Below are 10,069 nucleotides of genomic sequence, written 5' to 3'. Positions count from 1 at the left end.
TCTGGTTCTTCCACTTTCTTTTTGTCCAGGAATAAAATGTCTGGGCTATGTTAAATATTAAGCTGATAGCAAAATGTCTGATTTACTTTTAATTTGTGAAGAAGAGATTTGCGAGGTATTTTCAGAAGTGGAATAATTTTAGGGTAATTTACTTTATTTTTCCACTAACGTATGCTCTTTTTTGTGCTGCTAGTGGAGTGCAATATTTCCAAATGATGTGACAACACAACACCAATCCCTTGTTTTCATTAAGAGAATGATGGCTGTGGGAGTATCATGCATTACGTATCTGCGTGGGATATTTCCTGAAGATGCCTATAGAACACGATACTTGGAAGGTAGACAAATTCCTAGTTTATGATAATGCTTTGTTAACCCTGAGTCGTCACACCAAAACAATGACCCAATTATACAGACTACAAAACTTAAGTATGTAACACATATTTGAAGGTGTTGATTCGAAGAACATGAAGCCAAAATAGAAATGTTCTAAATGTTACTTAGAAATTTAACTTGCTAAATCAAGGAATTACTTGCTGGACTAAAGACTTATTTCTTCAAGTTATATCGTACAGTGTAATAATATTCAACTGTCCTTGTTTACTGTACTGCTTGTTTGCTTATACTGTTAACCCTCCACAGAATTACCAATGGATATATTTCAAGCCAATGAATCAGGATGGATGTAAATTTCCATTAAATTGCTCAGTTAATGTGTCCTATTTATTGTGTTATATTCATGTCACGTTTTCTTGTAGAACATTTAAATTAATTTGTTGCTGATTTGTTGACATCTTCATGATTTGGCTAATTTCTCATTGCTGTGCTCTCAATGATCCTGAAAGAATTAATTCATTGCAGACAAAAGAAGGGTGCTATTTTATTTGCTCCTATTTTCCTTCCAATGTAAGTGGTATCTGAGACACCTTTATGGTTATCCATATCTGCATTTGGCACAACCTAAAGCATTTTTGTTTTATTTGATTTATTTATTGTCGCGTGTATTTTGTTATAAAATACAGTGAAAAGTGTTGGAGAGTATCGTTACTTTCTGACTCCATTTTAAAACACAGAAAAATAAACCAAAACATAGAATATAAAGGCAGAAAAATAAAGAAATAAAGTTCAGCTACTACAATCCTTATTGTTCACTACTCAGTCATGGGCCTGGAGCAGCCAGCCACCAGTCCCCATGCTGCACCGCCAGAAGAGTGCCATCTTGCCACCACTGACGCCGCCGCCACCATGCGGCTTCGCTGGACGTCAGCAATGCAGCCGCCACCAATGCCACCAGGTCCCAGATTGACTAAACTGAACTCTGCTGCCACTGCTAAGAGTCTGCTCTGGGCCCGCCTTGCCAATGCAGCCATCACCACTGCCACCAGGTCTCCTATGAACTCGTCTTTGCTGCTGCCTTCATGTATCTGCACTGGATGCAGACATCATGGGGAACCAAACTCCCCTCCACTGCAGCAGCCGCAAGTTGGTGCTGGGCTCACCTCATCGATTATAGAAGCCACCAGAACCCAAACTTGCCACCGATGCCATTGCCGCAACTGAGCTCTTCACAGGTGATAAGGGAAAAGAAGAGAAACAATGAGAAAAGAGAAATAGTGGTGGAGGCTAGTACAATTACAACATTTAAAAGGCTTCTGGATGGGTACATGAAAAGGAAGGGTTTACAGAGATATCGGCCAAATGATGGCAAATGGGACTACATGAACTTGGGATATCTGGTTGGCATGGACAAGTTAGACCGAAGGGCCTGTTTCTGTGCTGTACAATTCTGACTTTATGACTGTAAGCAGAAGAAAATAAAGAAACAAAAAGCACATGGAGCAGACGAACCCTGGGCTCAGGAACCCTACTCCACCACCATCTTGAAGTATAGCAATGTCAATTTCTTTACAATGAAAATCTGAAAAGTTCGCCTTTTGATTTCTACAAATAACATCACAGCAGATCAAGGACAAACCAATAAAGACTCAACTTTTCCAATGCTCACGCAAATTAAGTTCTGTTTTCCCTCTGCAAAGACAAATTGACTCCTGGTCTCAGAAAGCATTAAATTAAAAATTCTAAGCCTTGTGTTTTAATCTCTATATAGCCTTGACCCTTCATATGTCTCCTGTCTCCTCCAACTCAACAACATCTCTCAAATTTCTTCTTTATTCCAAATAAGACTTACTGTACCTTTTGGGTCTCTTATTTCACCATTGATGGCTGTACCTTCTACTGTCAAAGCCCGTTGTTCTCCACTACCCCTGCCTTTCCTCTGCCCTTGCCTCCTTTGAAAATACATTGACTAAACTTTTGTCTTCCATTCGAATGCTTTCTTCTTTAACTCAACTTACATTTTTGTCTGCTCACAATAGCAGTTAAGGTCATCAACTAAATTGCAATAATAGTTCATTGGCTCCTATATGCTGCATAAAATAAAGGTGCACAGCATTATGGGTAATAGTATGCATAGAAGATTGGTTAACTAACAGAAAGCAAACACTCGGAATAAATGGGTGTTTTTCTGGTTGGTGATAAGTGGCTAGTGGTTTGCCTCGGGGAACAGTGTTGGGACTGCAATTGTTTAGAATTCCCATAGAATATTTAGAGTTAGGGACCAAGTGTGGTGTGTCCAAGTTCACAGATGACAATAAAATGAGTGGTAGAGCAAAGTGTGTAGAGGACACAAAGTCTGCAGAGGGATATAAACTGAAAACAAAAAATGCTGGCAATCACAGCGGGTCAGGCAGCATCCAGAGAGAGAAAACAAGCTAATGTTTCAAGTCTAGATGACTTCATCAGAGCTGAAAAGTCACTTAGACTCGAAATATTAGCTTGCTTTCTCTCCATGGATGCTGTCAGACCTGCTGTGATCTCCAGCACTTTCTGTTTTCAATTCAGATTCCAGCACCTGCAGTAAATTGCTCCTGCAGAGGGATATGGATAGGATAAGTGAGTGGCAGATGGAGTACAATGTTGGTAAATATGAGTTCATCCATTTTGGTATGAGAAACAGCAAAATGGACTGTTATTTAAATGGTGAAAATTGCAGCATGCTGCTGTGCAGAGGGACCTGGGTGTCCTTGTGCATGAATCACAGGAAGTTGCTTTGCAGGTGTAGTAGGTCATTAAGAAGATAAATGGAAAATTGTCCTTCATTGCGAGAGGGATGGAGTTTAAAAATAGGGAGGTTATGCTGCAGCTGTATAGGGTGCTGGTGAGGCCACACCTGGAGTATTGTATACAGTGTTGGTCTCTTTACTTGAGAAAGGATGTACTGGCATTGGAGGGAGTGCAGAGGAGTTTCACTATGTTGATTCCAGAATTGAGAGGATTGGCTTATGAGGGGAGATTGAATAGTATAGGACTATTCTCATTGGAATTTAGAAGAATGAGGAGGAATCTTATGGAAACATAAGATTATAAAGGGAATAGACAAGATAGAAGCAGGGAGGTTATTTCAACTGGCAGGTGAAACTAGAACTAGGGGGTATAGCCTCAAAATAAGGGAGAGTAGATTTAGGACTGAGTTAAGGAGGTACTTCTTCACCCAAAGGGTTGTAAATCTGTGGAATTTCCTGCCCAGTGAAGCAGTTAAGGCTACCTCATTGAGTGTTTTTAAGGCAAAGATAGAACAGAAAAGGAATTAAGGGTTATGGTGAGCAGGTGGGTAAGTGGAGCTGAGCCCATGGAAAAGATCTGCCATTATTGAATGGCAGAGCAGGTTTAAGGGGCCAGATGGCCTACTCCTGCTCCTATTTCTTATGGTGTTATGTTCTCATAAATTACTAAGATTTATTTACACCATAACAATTCAAATGGTTTTTTTTGTCCTACCTTAATGCAGTAAATAAAGGTATGATTAATTAAATTTGTGTTCATTACTTTTATATTGCGAGCATCTGAAATATCTAAAATTAATTTTGATCATTATAATGTTTTACAGGCATGTGCGTAAAAATTCTGCGTGAGGACAGTCGTTTTCCTGGAGCATCCAAAGTCGTAAAATGGTCAGTACCCCGTCTCTTACTTAGATAACATTAGCGTAAAACATACAGTTAAATTAATTTTTTTAAATGTAAATTGGTTAAGTTATCTCAACATTTCAATTGCATGTTCAGTATTATACTAAATTAATTTGTTGTGAAACTTTGGACTGTATTTTATTGATTTTCCTCCTTGCAGCTGGGCAGGACCAGCACTGCATCAGGATTATTACAGTTTAAGCTTTTCAGAGGTGTTTTAACTAAGCCACGTTTTATCATTCCACTTCCAAATTTCCCAATGAATTACAATGCACGGACATTGTGACCATCTGCACTTACCCTTTAAAGCTTCACTGGACCTGCAATGGCCAGCAAAAGAAGAATTCTACAACAATCAAGAGAACGAACCAATTGAAAGATGTTGTATCAATAAGGGAAGTCTTCGTCCAACCCCTGAGTTCTCCATTGCATCCCTGAACATCATGCTGCAGGCTCAGTGGGAACATTCTGTAAACACTAGATAGTATGAAGTAAGCATAGCTGGAATTGACAGAAGAGATCAGCAGTAGGTAGGACTGTGGTGTCCTGCTCCTGGATATTGGTACTGCGGTAAATTCTTCAGTGCTGAAAGGCAGGTGACATGGCAGATTCAACTGCAAATCCCTTTCATCTGACACCCAGGATTCTCAGACACAACATTCCTCACAGCAACACACCTCGCAAGTGAACCTGTCCATTTATTATCAAAACATTTGCTCACATCCTAATCTGGTCAACCCTCCAATGCCACTCTTTGCCGTATCACACCCAACCAGCTCAGTGACTCTTCAGATATGTTATCATTCCATCCTCTCAAGACATTAATTTTTTTCATATTTAAGACATTTTTCTTTCTTTCTTTGCAGACAAAGAGTACAAAAAAATGGAGGTACCCAATCAGGCATCACAATCGTGACTGCTATGTCAGAGGATGCTCTGGAGATGAGCAGAATTTCAAACATATGGGTCTCGCAGCTACCTGATGATAGAATGAGATATCAGACAGATACATGACTTAAAACATTCATGCTGACTTGATGTTAGCAAGCAATGGAAAAGGATGATTTCATAATGAGAAAACTGAGAACCCTCCACCTTGCCATTTATAAATAACGGACGGAATTTAATATATTAAAATTGAGTAGGACCAAGTATTGGAGCATGGAACAGAAATAGACAATTTTCAGTGGAGTCATGCCAAGTTTTGTTCAGCAGGAGACGGGCTGAGCCTCAGATTGTTGGCGGACAAGGCTGTCCTTTGGCATCTCCAGAAAATTTGTGATGTTATGACAGTATTTTCAGAGGTATTTTGCATGTATTTTGGAGATAAATTGGAAAAGTTCAGCTTCACTGTAAATGCTCAGATGTCACAGGCCTTTGCAGTGATTTCTACATCTATGGAGGGAGTGGCCAAATGCACGAAGCTTCAAATGCATCAAGCATCTACATGCATGCTGGCCTTGACTGATGGCCTTTGCACTCATTATATCAACTTCAGATGGACAACTACCTTTCTTTGGCCATTCAGTGTCTTACTGAAGTGCAGCAAAGTGCTCTTCATCTCTTGGTTAGCAAGAAAGTGCAAGTGGGTCCTGAGAATTAAGATGGAGAAAAGGAGCACGGAAGTAGGAATTTTGTTGAAAGTGCACGCAGTCTTCCGATTTTTGGGCTAAATTAAAGTGAGAGTGCCTCGTGCTGACTCCTGATGTGATTTTTACTAGCCAAGTTTGACTTTGCATTGTAGGTGTAGTTGAGTGATCCTTGGCTGGCTCCTGGTGGATTCAAAACATAAGGCTATAAGTATCTCAGCAGTCAGCAAGGGAATGAACATCAGGCCTCAAACCCTATTGAAGCTGCAGAAGGAACACTAGGTTGAAGGAATAGAAAAAGAGAAACAACTTGTAGTCGCACAAGGATTATCACTTGGCTGTTTAACAATATATTAAATGCCCCAGTGTCTTCTCTTCCGATTGTTGCCCCTGTCAGTGAGAAGGATATGAGACTGCTTTGTATTGAGGCAGGTGAGTGAGTGCAGTGCATTTAGCATTGGTATACCAGATGTACGCTCTGCCTCAGATTTGTTTTATAACTGTTTGTGATGTGGACTGTGACGGTAAGACAAGCATTTATTGGAATACGTCTGATGGTATTGAGAAGATAGCAGTGATTCAACGTTTGGAACTGCTACAGTCCACATGTGCAGGTACACTCAGTGATGATAGTGAGGGTATTTTGAGGGTTTTGATCTGGCAATAATGAATAGACACCAATATAATTTCAAGTACAAAAGATGTGTAACTTGGAGGGGAACTTGTAGGTAGTGGTGTTCCTACATGCCTGCTGCCCTTGTTCTTTGAGGTGATAGTGTTAGCAGGATTAGAAGTTGCTGCTATCCCTGTATTTTAAATGGCACATACTGTTGTTGTTATCTACCTGTGATGGAGGGAGTGAGTGTTATAAGGCATTCAAAAGTGTTCCAATAAAAAGGGTTGCTTTGTGTTGAATAGTGCCAAACGTCTTGATAGTTGTTGGAGCTGCACTCATCCTCTGCAAGTTAACATAGCGGACAGGCTTTGGGAGTGTGAGTTAGATAAATATGCCTGAATGTGTTTGCCCCAGCTAACCTGCTAATTATCTTTTTCTGCTGCACAGCCTTCCAGGGTCTGTGCATGACAGTGACTTCCAGAAGTGCAAGCCAATGTGCTAGATTTGTACCCTGCCCAATGGGGAAAATGTTAACTCATCAAAACCAGTCAAAACCTAACCTGTTGGTTTTACACCCTATTCAATTTGTTGCTGAATTTAAGTCAACAAGGATTACAGAAGCTGGTATGAAGGAGCATTACATCGGACCCTGTGGGGTTCCCAAGTGGGAAGTTCTTGAAACCATCAAATCTGATTAATTACTACTTAGGAGAGTATTAAGGGAGAAGTATCAACCACATTGAAATACTTCCCTCTGTACAAAGCCACCAGATATTTCAATAAAGCTAAGACCCTTCCTAACGGTTGTGTGGCCACAAAAGTTAGGGTTCCAGGCATCCTTGGCAGCTAAGGAAGAAACTAGAAGTAGCCTCAATACTTCTCCCTTTCCTCCTGCTCTTTTTGTTGCACCTTGTCCTCCTCCTCTGAAGATGCAGTGTGGTTTCAGTTTGCTCCTCCAATGGTTCTAGTTCTTCCTACTGTGATAAATTGCGCAAATGCAGCAAAACGTAAACAGTCTGGACACACTTACTGGTGCATAATGTAGGCATCCCCAGATTTATCCAGGTAACTAAACTGCATCTTCAGAATCAGATGATGTGCGCAATGACTGTGCTTGTGCTTATGTGGCTTTGGTTGCATATTTCGTGGGTGACAATGATAGGGCTGGTCAAAATTTTTAAGACATTTTGTTTAGCTCTCACCTCCAAGGAGCCAATCACTGACCCTACTAATAGGTGACAAAAATGTGTGGGAGACTTAACTAGTGAAGAATAAAGACATCACAGCAGAATCCTGGGTATCTTGAACAAGCTTCCATTCCCCCTGTCCCAAGGAGCCACAGTTTGTTGAGAAGAAGGAAGCTACTCATGCTGCAACTACTGGTGCTAATCCTCTTGTCGCTCATCAGAGATCTGAAACCGAACTGCATAAGTGTCTCTGATGCTGAAAAGGCTAATAGCCAGAAAGGACAAATCAAAGGTTAAAAACTCAAAAATAGGAGAAATAAGCTCTGAAGGAGTGAAAACATTCTCAGAAAATATTCTGCGGGCACGGCCTTTCACTTATGCAGAGAAACAGCTGTCATATTTCAGTATTTAAAGACATTGCAGCATGTTAATTGCACAGGTTTATCAAACCCATTGTCTTCTTGACATGTTCAGCCTGACAATTTGCAAGAGAATGTAGAAACACACACACTGACAGTTAAAGACAGAATCCAGTATTCAAAATACATTGAATTATTTCAACTTCTGTTAATAGCATTACTATCAGTTCTGTAGATTGAGATTTTTTGTCACATCTATATAAAAATGCAGTGAAAAGTGTTTTTTCGCATGTTATATGCAAAGTGTTGCCGCTCTCCGGTGCCATCTTATAACGCTGAATAGTTTCAAGTTTCACTGAGTAGTGGTTTCCAACACCATATACACTCAAGTTAAATGCTGAAGTCAGGTTCCTGCCAGCTTCCAAACAAGCTGCCCTAGTAGCCTATCCAGCTGCTACCCAACCGACCTATTCCCTCACCAACCTGCTACTATACCCACCTATACACTCTATCACCCCACCCATTCATTCATCCCCTTGAACTTGCCTTATGGCAGCTGGTACCATAAAGAGGGACCATGGTCTGTCTTCAACCCTCAGTTATTTAGGCTACAAGGAAGATCACCTATTGAAAATTTGCTCAGCAAATCTTAAGACACCAAATCAGAAGACCCGGCCAGAAATTTAGAGTTGAGCCATGGTTTAGAAAAGTAGGACTGGGGCAGCAATCCAACAGTGATGGCCACTTCACAGAAGAGCCAGGTCATTGAGTCAGAGGTGAATTCTCCATATTACATGAAATGTTGGTCTGGAATAAACAGCTTGATTCACTTTTCTGTATGTGGTTATTTAAGTCCTGTTTTTTATTTCCAGGATGATGGGCTGTTTTGATGCTTTGGAAAAAAGATTTGTAAGTTAATTTTGCTTAGACACAAAATTCTTTTATAATATCGTCATATAAAATTCAGAATATGTGTATTTTAGTTATTTTAAGTACACCATTTTTAATATTCTTTGAAGTGTCAGTATCAAGTTTCATTCCAATTCATGAAGCTTCATTTAAATGTCTCAAACTTGCATGCATAGAAATTATTTGTTTCTTAAATTGTTTAAAAACAAACCTTCAAGTTCCTTTTTTTTTCTTTATATTGATAGTTGCGAACTATAATTCTGGGAGTAAGTACAATCTTTTAAAAATACACATTTGTCATTAAAATTTTGAAAATAGAACTGCATTCAGATCTATTAGACAAGTGTCTTGATGTTTGGTATTAGGTTCAATGAGATGTAGTAGATACTGTAATGGCATTACTCTCCTGGAACTATGAATAAAATCAGGGCAAATGACTGAAATGTCAGTGGAGGCATACTTTGGGGCCAGTGATCATTATCTATTAGTTTTAAAATAGTTATGGAAAAGATTAGACCTGATCTAAAAGTTGAAGTTCTATATTGGAGTATTAGGCAAGAACTTTCAAAGGTTGATTGGGAGAGGTTATTCACAGATAATGGGACAGTTGGAAAGCGGGAGGCCTTCAAAAGTGGAAAAGACGATATATTCCTGTTAGCGTAAAGGGCAAGGCTGATAGGTATAGGGAATGCTGGATGACGAGAGAAATTGAGGGCCTGGTCAAGAAAAAGGAGGTGGCATATGGTAGGTGTAGACAGCTGGGATCGAGTGAATCCCTCTGAGTATAAGGGTAATAGGAATATACTCAGGAGGGAAATCAGGAGAGCGAAAAGGGGAAATGAAGTAGTTTTGGCGAATAGGGTTAAGGAGAATCCAAAGAGATTCTACAAATGTATTAAAAGCAAAAGAGTAACTGGGAAGAGAATAGGGCCCCTTAAAGATAACAAAGCTGACTGTATGTGGAACGGCAGGAGATGGATGGATGAGATGCTAAACAAGTATTTTGTGTTGGTGTTTACTGCAGAGAAGGATATGGAAGCTAGAGAACTTGGACAAATAAATAGTGATACCTTGAAAAGTGTCCATATTACAGAGGAGGAGGTGCTGTACATCTTAAAATGCATAAAGGTGAATAAATCCCCAGGACCTGATCAGGTGTATCCCAGAGCTCTGTAGGAAGCTAGGAAAGTGATTGCTGGGCTTTTTGTGGAGATATTTGTATCATTGATAGCCACGGATGAGGTGCTGGAAGACTGGAGGTTGGCTAATGTGGTGCCAATATTTTAGAAAGGTGGAATGGAAAAGCAAGAGAACTATAGACCAGCGAGCCTTATGTCAGTGGTGGGTAGATTGTTGGAGGGGATTCTGAGGGACAGGATTTACA

At 40.0% G+C, this 10,069-nt stretch overlaps 1 long non-coding RNA gene across 1 annotated transcript; it reads left to right on the top strand.

Moving 5' to 3' along the window:
• Positions 1–203: 203 nt before the first annotated feature.
• LOC125482140 lies at positions 204–8,677 on the top strand. The gene is made up of 3 exons (XR_007261558.1): positions 204–338; positions 3,947–4,010; positions 8,649–8,677. It is a non-coding gene; the product is annotated as an uncharacterized LOC125482140 (long non-coding RNA).
• Positions 8,678–10,069: the final 1,392 nt, after the last annotated feature.

The sequence above is a fragment of the Rhincodon typus genome, unplaced genomic scaffold, assembly GCF_021869965.1.
Source record: "Rhincodon typus isolate 14 unplaced genomic scaffold, sRhiTyp1.1 hic_rhity00006316, whole genome shotgun sequence".
Classification (NCBI taxonomy): Eukaryota; Metazoa; Chordata; class Chondrichthyes; order Orectolobiformes; family Rhincodontidae; genus Rhincodon; species Rhincodon typus.
The sequence above is the reverse complement of the archived record's forward strand: the minus strand, read 5'-3'. Positions and strand labels throughout refer to the sequence as shown.